At 32.1% G+C, this 15,210-nt stretch overlaps 1 protein-coding gene across 1 annotated transcript in view; it reads left to right on the forward strand.

Moving 5' to 3' along the window:
* The window catches only part of ERCC6L2 (ERCC excision repair 6 like 2), a 127,622-nt gene that overhangs the window by 25,560 nt on the left and 86,852 nt on the right, over positions 1-15,210 (forward strand). The window lies entirely within an intron of this gene.

A 15,210-nucleotide genomic window follows, 5' to 3' on the forward strand; every position in this document is an offset into this window, starting at 1 on the left:
TGAAATGATTTTATGAAATCTTTATTTTCTTATGGTAATGAAATCACTTTCTACAAGTCAAGTTTTAAATAGTCTCATCTATACTAGAGTCTTATACATAAGATTGGTGAGGCCAATTTACTATTGTCAATCATTGGGGCATTTTAGTGCAAAATTTTGAGAATTACTGACTTATGGAATTATTATTGCTTTAACATTTTTTTATAATTTTAATATTATAAATATATCCTATATCAAATTTAATTTGATCCTAAAGAAGTATTTAAATCTTTTTTAAGGATATTCTTTTCACCTGAATCATTTTATTATTTTTTTGAAATTCAATTAACATATAGTATATTATTAGTTTCAGAGGTAGAGTTCAGTGATTCATCAGTCTTATACCCAGTGCTCATTACATCATATGCCCTCCTTAATGTCCATCATTCAGTTGCCCTGTCCCCCATCCCACTTCCTCCCCAGCAACCCTCAGTTTGCTTCCTATAATTAAGAGTCTCTTGTGGTTTGTCTCCTCTCTGATTTTGTCTTGTTTTATCTTCCCTTCCCCTTTAAAGCATATTCTTAATGTGTCTTTAAATCTTCTCGAGTTCAGGGACTGTTTGTAGTCCTATTTTCAGTTATTTGATTCTAAATGTCACTGCAGAATTTATTAATATTTTATGTCAGTTCTGGTAATTAACAGGGCAGAGAAAGCAGGGAAAATTAATACTTTAAATAGGTAAAGATATTAATATATAGTATATATTTATAATACATATTTATTTACATTTATATATGTATATGGGCACATATGCATATATATGTATAATTCCTTGTTATAATAAACAATGCTATTTTTCTATCTCTTTCAGTTCAATTCTATTTATTTATGATTTTATTTATTAATTTAATTGATAAAGATGGAGACAGCAAGAGAGGGAACACAAGTAGGGGGAGTGGGAGAGGGAGAGAAGCAGGCTTTTAGCCTAGCAGGAAGCCCTATGTAGGGCTCCATCCCAGGACACTTGCCATCATGACCTGAGCCAAAGCAGATGCTTTAAGAACTGAGCCACCCAGGCGCCCCCTTCAGTTCAATTCTTAAGTATTTATTTTTAATCTTTTTATATTCTAATGAATTTCACTTAAGTTGTATATGTTTTTTTGAGTACCACTGTGGCTGCATTTCATAGTTTTCATTAGGTGGGTTTTTCATTATTGTTTTAAATTATCTGTGGCTCTATAGTTTTTCTCTTTACTCAAGTACTATTTAAAGTGAAGTTTAAAATTTCCAAGTGAATAGATATTATTGGGGTATGGAGAATAATAGGAGTATTTCGCCTTTGTTGTTGATTTCTACTTTGTTGTTCAGGTAATACTGGTTTTATTTTTATTTTTACTTTTATTTTACTTTATTTTATTTGTGGCTAAATCCCTGGTCAGGTGTTTTTAATGCTGTGGTGTTACATAGACTCAGTTATTTAAAAAATTTTGCAAGGATTTTGCACATTATTTGTTATTAAGGCCACATAGGTCTAAATATATCTGTTTGATCAAGATAATTTGATAATTATAGTGTTCAAATTCTTAATACTATTTTGTTTTGTTTTTGTTCTATTTGAGCAATTAAATTCTGAGAGAAATATATTAAATTTTCCTGCTATGTCTTTTCAGCTTTCTCATTTCTTCTTGTGTTTGTACCACTTTTTGCTTATTTAACAACTTCAATTAATTGCTTCTAAAGTTTTATGTACTTCTATATTACTGTCATACTGGGTTGATAGTTTATCTCTATGTATAATTCTAAGTTAAAAATTTTCTTTCAAATTTCACCAAAATAATTTTATTTTCTTCTGTCACTCCATATTGTAGATGAGGTTCCAATACTGAACTGATATTTTCCTTGGATAGGAAATTTTCTTTTTGTTTGAAAGTGTATAGGACTTTTTCTTCAACCTTGAAATTTATAAATTTCCTCAGCCCCAACACTCACTATGATTTCTGAAGAAGTTGTGCTTTGGAAAAGTATACACAGTACTTTATGTAGGGGAAGTGGAGTGCTGCTTCTCTGAAGCAGATGATTGGCCTAATTGTTTCCCCTTTAATTACTCTGCCATTACTTTGCATTGTTTTCTTAATTTCCTTTTCTTATAAGCCATGCTAATATATTAAAACACAGCTGATTTTTATATATTGATTTTTGTGTCCTGCATATTTACTGACTTTATTTTACTGAGTTCTAAGAGCTATTTGTTTTCATTTATGGCATCTTTAGGGTTTTCTACATGTAATGTCATGTCATCTGCAAACAGACAGTTTTACCTTTCCAATTTGAGTGTCTTTTATTTCTTTATTTACCTAATTGCTCTGACGAGGACTTCCAGTCCTATGTGGAATAAGCTTTGTAAGAATAGGCATCTTGTTACTGATCTTAGAGGAAAAGTATGGAGCTTTTGACTGCTGAATGTGATATTAACTGTGAGTTTGTCATATGTGGTCTTTATTATGTTGAAGTATGTATTCTCTATGTCCAGTTTGTTGGAAGTTTTTTATAAAAAAGGAAGTTAAATTTTGTCAAAAAATTTTTTGCATCTATTGAGATATGATTTTTACCCTTCATTTTGTTAATATGATGTATCACATTTTTTGATTTGCATATGTTGAACTATCAATTCATCTAAGGAATAAATCCCACTTTGATCATGGTGTATGGTCCTTTTACTGTTGAATCTGTTTGTTTCATATTTTGTTGAAGATATTTGTGTTTCTATTCATCAAGGATATTGGCCTTTAATTTTCTTTTCTTGTGATACCCTTGTCTTTGATACCAGGGTGACATTGGCCTTGAAAAATGAGTTAGGGATTGTTGAGAAGGATTGACATTATTTTTCAAATGTTTTATAGAATTCATTAGTGATGCTGTCTGGCCCTGGACTTTTCTGTGCTGGGGGGTGTGTTACTGATTCAGTCTCTTTACTACTGATTTGTTCAGATCTTCTTTCTTCATGATTCAGTCTTGTTGGGTTATATTTTTCTGGGACTGTATCCATTTCTTCTAGGTTATCTAATTTCTTAGTATATAATTACATAATTTCATATGGTCCTTTGTATTTCTTATCACTTGTAATGTCTCCTCTTTCATTTCTAATTTTATTTATTTGAATGTTTTCTTTTTTTCCTGTTCTAGTTAAACATTTGCCAACTTTATCTATTCAAAGAACCAGCTCTTAATCTCAGTGATCTTTTCTAGTGTTTTTCTAGTCTCTATTTCATTCATTTCCACTACGATATTTGTGATTGCCTTCTACTAACTTTGGGCTTAATTTGTTGTTGTTTTTTAAGGTTTATTTATTTTATTTTATTTTATTATTATTTTTTAAAGATTTTATTTATTTTTTTGTCAGAGAGAGTGAACACAGGCAGACAGAGTTGCAGGCAGAGGCAGAGGGAGAAGCAGCCTCCCCGCTGAGCAAGGAGCCCGATGTGGGACTCATCCCAGTACACTGGGATCATGACCTGAGCTGAGGGCAGCCGCTCAACCAACTGAGCCACCCAGGCGTCCCAAGGTTTATTTATTTTAGAGAAAGAGAGCATCCTTGAACAGGGGTGGGAATGGGCAGAGAGAATGAGAGTCAGTCCGAAGCAGCCTCCACACTGAGTGTGGAGCCTGACTGGGGGGTTGATCTGACAACCCGGAGATCGCAACCCGAGCCAAAACCAAGAGTTGGGCGCTCCATTGACTGTACCACCCAGGTGTTCCTTGTTCTTTTTATAGTTTCTTGAGGTATAAAGTTAGGCTGTTTATTTGTGATTTTTCTTTTTTCTTAATGTGAGTCTTTGTTACTAAAAATTTCTTTTTAGAACTCCTTTTGTTGCATCCTGTAAGTTTTGGTTTGTTGTGTTTCAATTTTTATTTGTCTCAACATATTTTTTTGGCTTCCTTTTTGATTCCGTCTCTGACACCTTTGGTTGTCAGGAGCATATTGTTTAATATCCACATATGGGATTTTTTAGTTTTCCTCTTGTCATTGATTTCTAGTTTCATACCATTGTGGTCAGAAAATATGTTTGATATGATTTAAATCAAACATTTATTAAGACTTGTTTTGTGGCCTAACATATTATCTGTTCTAGAGAAAGTTCTATATGTGCTTAAAAAGAATATGTATTCTACTGCTATTAGGTGAAATCTTGTATATATGTCTCTTAGGTCCCTCTGGTCTAACGTGTAGTTTAAATCCGATACTTCTTTACTGATTTTCTATCTGGATAAGCTATCCATTGTTGAAAGTAGGGTGTTGGAGGTCCCCCATTATTATTATATTGCTGTCATTTTCTCTCTTCATATCTGTTAAGTTTTATAGTTAGATGTTCTGATGTTGAATATAATATTTATATTTGTTATATTTTGTTAGTGAATTGATCCCTTTATTATGATCTGATGACCTTCTTTGTCTCTTGTTACAGTGTTTGGCTTAAAGTCTATTTCTAGGGAAATTTGCTTTTTTGTTTTTGGGAGAAGTTTTCTTTTTACATAGGTATAGGATGGATTCCTCAGTTCTTCAAGTATGTCAGTTTTCATCTACTCTTACACAGTTCTGGTTATCTGGCAGCACCATTTCCAAGCATTTTACACTATTATGATTTATTTTTATATTTTATATTTGTACTTTTGTTTCAGTTGGCATCAATAAATACATTTGTTTAGTTAATCATTTGAACTGGAATTTCATAAAGCTTTTAATGGGATTACCAGTGACATCATAAATTAATTCCTCAGAAGGAAATTCAAACAAAAACTCTATTTTTATGTGATGAAATTCTTAAAAGATAAATTTGTGTTCATCCAGTTAAAATTTTGTGCATTTTTAAAAGATAGCCTATGAAATAGCTAGAAAGGAAATAAATTCCTTTATATTTATTATGTTAATGCCAGAATTGCAGTGGAATCCTGAAAAATTAATGTTGGAACTCCTTGAAAAACAAATCATTTTAATGAATCAAATGTTACAAATTAAGGATTGGTGGATTTGAGGTATGTGTATGTTATATGATACATCTTACATATATTTTGAAACTTTTCAAGTGTGAACAAATCATCTAAAAATGCATGCAATAGATGTTTCTTGCCAGGAATAAATTCCGAAAAGACATAAAGTATGCATTTCAAATATTAATTCTTGGAATGAGTCTTTAGATTTAGGCCTTTAGGATTGGAATTCAGTCTTTAAGAAAATCAAAGTAAATTAATTTAATTTAATTTATTTTTAAAAAAATAAATAAAATAAATAAATAAATAAAATAAGAGAGCCCGTTGTGGGGTTTGATCCCAGACCCTGAGATCATGACCTTGGCCGAAGGCAGAGGCTTTAACCCACTGAGCCACCCAGGTGCCCCCCTCAAAGTAAATTAATTTTAAAATACTGCTCTCTCACATGATAAAGCTTTAAAGAGTCTATGAAAATTCATAATCAGTATTAATGCATAGAATTTTTCTAGTAGTCATATTATCAAACAGTTTCAGTGGTGATTGAACAAAAATATGTTTCCAGCATCTTATTTACTATATACTATTTAGTTTCTGATGTATACCAAGAGTATTATCTTGCAAATGATGCTCCTGTGAAAATCCTCATGCATATATCTTGCAACTTTTGCCATTATAACTATAGAATAAATTCTTGGTACTGGAATCACACAGTCTGTGGTACTAAAATTATGGGCATATTACATCTGACAGCTAGGGTCAAATTGCCTTTCAAGAGCTTGTGTCAATTTGTATCCTCACCAATAGTGTAAAATTGTGTCTGTTTCCCACATTTTCATTTATCCTAGGCGTTAAAAAACATAAATTATGCCAGAGATGTAGAAAAAGTATACCTTGCTTTGATTTCTATTGCTTTATTATGAGTGAGGTCAAATATCTTTTCAGAATCTTAAAAGACTTTTAATAGCTTTTTAAAACATCAAGTTCTAGTTTTAATCATTTCTTCATAGTCCTAAATCATATGTTCTACGTACTAATCTTGTATCCATTATATATTCTGTAAATATTTCTTTCCTACTTTTTTCAGGGTCAGCTTTTGATTTATTTATTATACTTTTTAAAAATTGAGGTAGTTAAAAATATCTATCTTTATAGGTTCTAGGTTTTGTGCCTGCCTAGAAAAATCTTCTGTACCTAAGACTGTAAGTTCACCCATGATTCTTTTATAATGTGTATGACTTTATTTTACACCTTTACATCTCTGTATCAGCCTGAATTTATTTTGCTATAAGGAATGATCAATTAATCTGGCTTTATTTTTTCAACTGGTTAGCCAATTATTTTATTGTCATATATTGAGTAAGCCCTCTTTCCCACAATATTAGAAGGGTCACTTTTGATTAAAAATGAAGCTCGTTTATATATGTGTGAGTATATTTCTAGATATATTGTTCTGTCCTATTGATTTATTTGTTCATTTATCTTTCAGTGCTAAATAGTTTTAATTTTTTTGGATTTATAATATGTTTTAATATTTGGTAGGTTAGTTTGTCTTCAAATTTCTCAATTTTCTCCTAAAAGTCTATTGATATTTTAATTGTTAATAATGTTAATATTACATTGAATTTATCGATTTATGTAGGGAGAATGAACATATTTACACTGTAAATACTGCATATCCAAGAGTAGTTGTATTATTTGCTCAAATCTTATTTCTTGCCCTTCAGAATTTCTAGCTTTCTTCATGTGACCTAGTTTCTTATTCATTAAGTTTAACTAGGTATTCTTTTTTTTCAGTTGCTATTACAAATGGAACTTTTAAAATTTTATGTTCTAACTGGCCATGTTTTTATATATACTAAAGCTACATGCTTTTTTAGGCCTTTTCTGAAGTATTAATGACATGTTAGTTTCAGGTGTGTAACATAATGATTGGATGTCTGTATACATTGCAAAATGGTCACTACAGTAAATAAATCTAGTTAACATCTATCACCATACCTAGTTAGAAAAAAAAATTTTTTTCTTGTAATGAGGACTTTTAAGATCTACTGTATTAGCAACTTTAAAATATTCAATACAGTATTAACTGTAGTCACTGTGGTGTACATTACATCTTCATGAATTATTTATTTTATAACTGGATGCATGTTACATACCATACTAATGCCCTAGCAACCATTAATTTGTTCTCTGTAGTGATGAGCTTATTTTTTTGGTTTGTTTTATTTAGTAGATTCCACATATAAATGAAATCAAATATTTCTCTTTCTTGGTATGACTTGTTTCACTTAGCATGATACCCTCAAGATCCATCCATGTTATCACAAATGGCAGGATTTCATTCTTTTTTTATGGCTGAATAGTATTCCATGTGTGTGTTTGTGTGTGTGATATATATAGAGATATATATCTACATATATCACATCTTCTTTATCACCCATTAGTGGACACTTAAGTTGTTTCCATATTTTGGCTATTATAAATAATGCTGCAATGAATATGGGGGTACATAAATCTTTTCAAATTAGTGTTTTTGTTTCCTTCAGATAAATACCCCGAAGTGGAAGTCCTGGATCATATGGTAGTTCTAATTTTTTTTAATTTAATTTAATTTTTTCTTCACTGTTTCAAGATTCATTGTTTATGCACCACACCCAGTGCTCCATGTAATATGTGCCCTCCTTAATACCCACCACCAGGCTTACCCAACCCCCTCCAAAACCCTGTTTATTTCTCAGAGTCCACAGTCTCTCATGGTTCGTTTCTCCCTCTGATTTCCCTCAGTAATTGTTTGTTTTTCATAGTGGCTGCACTAATTTAAATTCCTATCAATAGTGCATAAGGGTTTTCTTTTCTTAAAATTGTGGCTAACACTTGTTATTTCTTGCCGTTTTGAAAATAGGCAGTCTAACAGATGTGAGGTGATATCTCATTGTGGTTTTGATTTGCATTTCCCTGATGATCAGTGGTATTTTTCATGTGCCTGATGGCTGTCTCCTTTTCTTCTTTAGAAAAACGTCTATCCAGATTCTCTACCCATTTTTAAATTTGGATTTTTTTTTTTTTTGGCTATTGAATTGTATGTGTTTGTTAATATTTTGGATATTAAACACTTAGCAGAAACTTTTTAGTTTGTTGTAATCCCTCTGTATGGCAAATGATATCATCAACAAAATGAAAAGAAACCAACTAAATAGGTGAAAATATTTGCAAATCATACATCTGATAATGGGTTAATATCCAAAAATAAATAAATTTTTGTTTTTATTGCCTTTGCTCTTGGAGTTACATTTAAAAAGCCATCACCAAGACCATAGTCAAGGGGCTTACTTGTATTCTTATATACTTCTTACTTGTATACAAGGAGCCTATATATTCTAGGAGCTTTATGGTTTCAGGTCTTACATTCAAGTCTTTAATCCATTTTGAGTTTTGTGTGTTGTATAAAATAGTAGTTTCATTTTTTTGCTGTGGTTGTATAGTTTCCCCAACACCATTCATTGACATGACTGTCCTTTCTTATTGGATATTTTTGCCTCCTGTATCATAAATAAATTGGCCATGTAAGTATGGATTATTCGTATTTTGTTCAAGTGATCTATGTTTCTCTTGTTATGCAGTAGCATACTGTTTGATTACTATAGCTTTGTAGAACAATTTCAAATCAGGCAGTATAATTTGGCTTTGTTATTCTTTCTCAAGACTGCTTTGACTATTTGTGGTCTTCTATGGTTCTATACAAATTTTAGGATTGTTATATTTCTATGAAAAATGTCATTGGAATTTTATAGGGATTGAGTTGAATCTGTAGATTGCTTTGGGTAGTATGTACATTTTAACAATATTTGTTCTTCCAAACCATAGAATGGAGTATTTTCCCATTTTTTGTGTCTTCTGTAGTTTCTTTTTTAAAAAGATTTATTTATTTAATACACTGAGCCTGGAGTCTGATGCTGGGCTCAGTCCCAGGACCCTGAGATCATGACCTGAGCCAAAATCAAGTTGGTCACTCCACTGACTGAGCTATCCCAGGTGCCCCTTCTGTGGTTTAGCAGTGGCTTGTAGTTTTCAGTGTCCAGGTCTTTTACCTCCTTGATTAAATTTATCCCTAGGTATTTTACTCGTTTTGATGTAATTATAAATGAGATTATTTTTTCATTGCTGTTTCTGATAGTTTGTTGTTAGTGTATAGAAAAGCAACAGATTTTTGTATATTTATTTTGTTTCTTGCAACTGTACTGAACTTGCTTATTCTAACAGGTTTGTTTGTTTGTTTGTGTTTGTGGAGTCTTTAGTGTTCTCTAAATGCAATATCATCTCATAAGCAAATATTGACAGTTTTCTTCTTACTTTGCAACTTGGATTTCCTTCCTTTTTTCCTTTCCCCCTTCCCTCCCTCCTTCCTTCCTTCCTTTCTTCCTTCCTTCCTACCTCCCTCCCTTCCTCCCTTCATAATTGGTCAGCCTAGGACTTCCAAGATTATGTTGAATAAAAGTGGTGAGCATTCTTGTCTTGTTCTTTATCTTAGAGGAAAAGTTTTTATCTTTTACCATTGAGTATAATATTAGTTGTGGCTTGTTAATATGGCCTTTATTATGTTGAAGAACTTTCCCTCTATACTTAACTTTGTTGAGAGTTTTTATCATAAATGGTTGTTGAATTTTGTCATCTATTAAGATGATTATGTGATCTTTATTCTTCATTTTGTTAATGTGGTGTATCATGTGATTGATTTGCAGATGTTGAACAATATTAACATTCCATCCTTGCATCCCTGGAACAAAAACCACTTGATCATGGTGTATGATCCTTTCGATTATTTCCGAATTGACTTTGTTGATATTTTGTTGAGAATTTTTGCACCTATGTTCATCAAGGATATTGACTTTTAGTTTTCCGTTGTTGTGGTGTCCTCGTCTGGTTTTGGTATCAGGGTAACAATGGACTTGTAAAATGAATTTTCTCCTATTTTTTAGAAAAGTTCGAGGAGAAAAAAAAATAAAAGAAAAGTTTGAGGAGGATTTGTATTGACTCTTCTTTGAATATTTGGTAGACTTTGCTATTGAACCACCTGGTACTGGATTTTGTTTGTGTTTTGTTTTGATTACTGATCAAAAACAAAACACAAACAAAAAAATCAGTAGTAATTCATCTTACTAGTAATTGGTATATTCAGATTCTCTTTTTCTTTATGGTTCACTCAGGGAGGGTTGTAGTTTTTAGAAAATAGCCATTTCTTTTTGGTTTTCCAATTTGTTAGCACATAATGGTTCATAGTACTCTCTTTTGAGTCTTTATATGTGTGTAATATCAGTCAGTAATATCTCCTTCATTTCTGATTTTATTTATTTGAGCTCTCCCTCCTTTTTCTTGGTGAGTCTAGCTAAAATTTTATCAGTTTTATATTTTCAAAGAAGCAGCTCCTAGTTTTACTGATTTTTAAAATGCCTTTTTAGTTTCTATTTTATTTATTTCCATTCTGATCTTTGTTATTTCTTTCTTCTACCAACTTTGGGCTTTGTTCTTCTTTCTAGTTCTTTGAGATGTAAAGCCAGGTTGGTTTTTTGAGATTTTTCTTATTTTGGGGGGGGTAGGCATAGATTGCTGGGAAATTCTCTCACAGAACTACTTTTCTACATCCTATATATTTGGTATGGTTTATTTCCATTTTCATTTGTCTCAAGACTTTTTTTTTAATTTCTCTGTTGACCTTTTGGTTGTTCAATAGCATATTGTTTATTTTTTAAAATTTTTGTTTAAATTCTTTTTAGTTAACATACAGTGTAATGCTGATTTCAGGTGTACAGTATAGTAATTCAACACTTCCATACAATACCCTGTGTTTATTACAGCAAGTGCTCTCCTTCTCCATCACCTATTTAACCTATCCCCCACCCACCTCCCCTCAGGTAACCATTAGTTTGTTCTCTAAAGTTAAAACAGTATATCTCTTGTCTCTTGGTTTACCTCCTTCTCTCTCTCTTTTTTTCTCCTTTGCTTGTTTGTTTTGCTTCTTAAATTCCATATATGAGTGAAATCATAGGGTATTTGTCTTTCCCTGACTAACTTTGCTTAGCTTAATACTCTCTAGTTCCATCCATGTTGTTGCAAATGGCAAGATTTCATTCTTTTTTATGGCTGTATAATACTCCATTGTGTGTGTGTGTGTGTGTGTGTGTGTGTGTGTGTGTGTGTGTGTATTTCATAATTTGGCTATTGTAGATAATGCTGCTATGAATATCAGGGTACATCTATCCCATTGAATTAGTATTTTTATATTCTTTGGGTAAATATCTAGTAATGCAATTGCTGGATCATAAGGTAGTTCCATTTTTAACTTTTTGAGGAACCTCCATACTGTTTTCCAGAGTGTCTGCACCAGTTTGCATTCCCACCAATAGCGCAAGAGGATTCCCTTTCTTCATATCCCTGCCAACATCTGTTTTTTCTTGTGTTATTGATTTTAGCAATTCTGACAGACGTGAGGTGATATTTTAGTTTTGATTTGTATTTCCCTAATTATGAGTTATATTAAGCATCTTTTTGTGTGTTGTTGACCATCTATATGTCTTCTTTGGAAAAATGTCTATTCGGCTCGGGTCATGATCCCAGGGTACTGGGATTGAGCCCCGCATCGGGCTCTCCACTCCGTGGAGAGGCTACTTTCTCCTCTCTCTCTGCCTGCCTCTCTGCCTACTTGTGATCTCTGTTTGTCAAATAAATAAATTTAAAAAAAATTAAAAAAAAAGAAAAATGTCTATTCATATGTTCTGCCCACTTTTTAATTAATTATTTTTGGGGGGCTATTGAGTTTTATAAGTTCTTTATATATTTTGGATACTAACCCTTTATCAGATGTCATTTGCAAATATCTTCTCCCATTCCATAGGTTGCCTTTTAGTTTTGTTGATTGTTTCCTTCACTGTGAAGAAGATGTTTATCCCAGTAGTTTATCTTTGGGACTGGGACTGAAGTCCCAGTAGTTTATCTTTGCTTTTGTTCCTCTTGCCTCTGGAGATATATCTAGAAAAAAGTTCCTAAGGCCAATGTCAAAGAGGTTTTGTCTATGTTCCTCTCTAGGATTATTGTGGTTTCAAGTCTCACATTTAGGTCTTTAACCCATTTTGAATTTATTTTTGTGTATGGTATAAGAAAATAGTATGGTTCATCCTTTTGCATGTTGCTGCTCAGTTTTCTGAACACTATTTATTGAAGAGACTGTCTTTTTCCCATTGGATATTCTTTTCTGCTTTGTTGAAGATTAATATAATACCATAATATTAATACCATATAGTTGTGGATTTGTTTCTGGATTTTCTGCTCTGTTCTATTGATCTGTGTATCTATTTTTGTGCCAGTACTGTACTGCTTTGATCACTACAACTTTGTAATATAACATGAAGTCTGGGACTGTGATGCCTCCAGCTTTGCTCTTCTTTTTTTAAGGTTGCTTTGACTGTTTAGGGTCTTTTGTGATTCCATACAAATTTTAAGATTTTGTTGTAGCTCTGTCAAACATTCTGTTGGTGTTTGATAGGGATTTTGTTAAACATGTAGATTCCTTTAGGTAGCATAGACATTTTAACACTATTTGTTCTTCTGATCCTTGAGCATGGAATGCTTTTTCATTTCTTTGTGTCATCTTCAGTTTCTTTCATCAGTGTTTTATAGTTTTCAGAGTACAGGTTCTTAATCTCTTTAGTTAGGTTTATTCCTAGGTATCTTATTGTTTTTGGTGCAATTATAAATGGGATTAATTCCTTAATTTCTTTTTCTGCTGCCTCGTTATTGGTGTAGAGAAATGCAACAGACTTCCATATATTGATTTTGTATCCTGTGACTTTACTGAATTAGTTTATCAGTTTTAGCAGGTTTTTTTGGTGGAGTTTCTTAGGTTTTTTAAATGTAGTATAATGTCATCTGCAAACAGTGAAAGTTTTACTTCTTCCTTGCCAATTTGGATGCCTTTTATTTCTTTTTGTCATCTGTTTGCTGTCACTAGGACTTCCAGTACTGTGTTAAATAATTGTCGAGAATGGACATCCCTGTCTTTTCCTCATAATAGGGGAAGAGCTCTCAGTTTTTCCCCATTGAGGTTGATGTTAGCTGTGGGATTTTCATATATGACCTTTATTATGTTGAGGTATATGTCCTCTAAACCTACCTCGTTGAGGGTTTTTATCATAAGTAGCATTTGATTAATCTCTACATATTTGTGAATTCTTGAGTTTTCTTTTTGTAATTGTTTTCTAGTCATACTTTTTTGGTTGAAAGATGCTTAATATGATTTCAGTCTTTTTAAATTTATTAAGGCTTGTTTTGTGTCCTAACGAATGATCTATACCAGAAAACAGGAGCACTTGAGAAGAATGTATATTCTGCTGCTTTGGGATCAAATATTCCATATATATCTATTAAGTCCATCTGGTCTAATGTATCATTTAAGGTGCAACACATATTTGATAAATTCCACTTTCTAATTTTTTTACTGTTCTTAATAATTGATTTACTGTTTGGGCGCGTGGGGGCTGAGTTGGTTAAGTGTCTGATGCATGATTTTGGCTCAGGTTATGAACTCATGGGTCATCAGATCAAGCTGCAGTTAGGGCTTCATGGTCAGTGGAAAGTCTGCATATGATTCTCTCCTCTGCCTCTTGCCCCCCTCATGCGCATATGCACATTCTCTCTCCCGTGCTAATAAGTAAATCTTTAAAAACATTAATTGATTTACTGTTCATTTTATTATTTTACTTATATTTTCTACAAATATGTTTACTTGTCATTTTCATTTTCATCCCTTATTTACTTTTCTTGTTTAATTGAAAGATTTTATATTTATTGGTTTGCTGCCCATTAATTTAAGTGATATTGGCCTATAATTTTATATTTTTGAAGAATGTCTGGTTTTGGTATAATTTTTATGCTGCTTTTCTAAAAAATGATTTAGATAAATCCATGACTAGAATGGGTTCTAAACTTAAATTCCCGTATGGTAAATAGCCACAGCATTCCAAAAGGAAAAGTTACCAGTTATACATAATAGTGTTTAAATTAATTACTTTTGGCATTTTTGAAAGAATTAACATTATAGATGTAATTAAATGTGGCCTCTGTTGATTTTACTAATATTTAAGTGAGAAATTTTTAATTATGTTTGTATTAAATTTTAGATCTAGTTTTATAAAATTGTTTCTTAGCTTCAGAATAACAAATACAGTTGCTTTGTGTACAGTGATTTAGCAACTGGACACTGCTTTCCATTTTATTGTTTTGGCATCTTTTGCTTAAATAAGGCTTGTTAAATGAAATATTATTCACAGCATGGTAGTGAATACTTTACATTCGTCTTCTTATACACTTTCTCTGGACTTTGTACCTGGCATAACTCAGTTCTCTGACTTTTTCTAGTATTAAAACAAGTTACCGAACCATTTTATTTATGTTTTGCAGTTTCAAAGACCAATAATAAGAAATGTCTTAATTTTAAAACTTTTTGAATCTTAGGGCTGATTCTAGGAGTCTTTAGATTCATTGCCAACTTTGATGAATGATACCTGAAGTGGAAAACAGCTCAAAGTGAGCAATGGAGTTTGGACCCATCATTTTCATCTTACAATATACAAAAATGAGGGGAGGGAATGAGACTATACTTGGATTCCAAATTTTATATTTTTGAAGGTAGGGGAATAATGGAATTCATAGGATAAACTCCAAGCCAAAAGGCAGAAGTATTTGAGGTGAATCAGGTATGACAAGAAGTATTCATGTGTGTTTGATGATGGGGTGGAAAAAGGAACTTTCACACTGAGTCCGTTAATCTTTTGTTCTTTTTTTCTTCTTTCTCTTTCCAAAAGAGTCAGATTTGACTTCTTAAGGCTGTCAAATGGCTTACCTGAAATATTTCACAGAAGTGAGAGCAGGATTTAGACTAGTACTGTGTTATTTAATTTTTTGCTAAACTGAAAATTTTTGGTATGTTTAATTGGTTCATCTTTATCAAGTAGGACAAATATAAAGCTTTAGGGAAGAAACTTGTAACATTATTAAATATAATAGCTCAGAAGTAGTGATAACAGTGAGAAATAAAAACATTAAAAAATTAAAATGGGCAGTGACAACAGGATTTGGGGTTAGTTTACAGGGAAGATCGCTGGAACCCCAACATTCATTCAAGACTAAACAGATACATATTGTTAATCTTGATAAGGACTACTTTGATTGGAGGTGTTAGGACAGAAGTCATT

The sequence above is a fragment of the Martes martes genome (assembly GCF_963455335.1).
Source record: "Martes martes genome assembly, chromosome: 12".
Taxonomy (NCBI): domain Eukaryota; kingdom Metazoa; phylum Chordata; class Mammalia; order Carnivora; family Mustelidae; genus Martes; species Martes martes.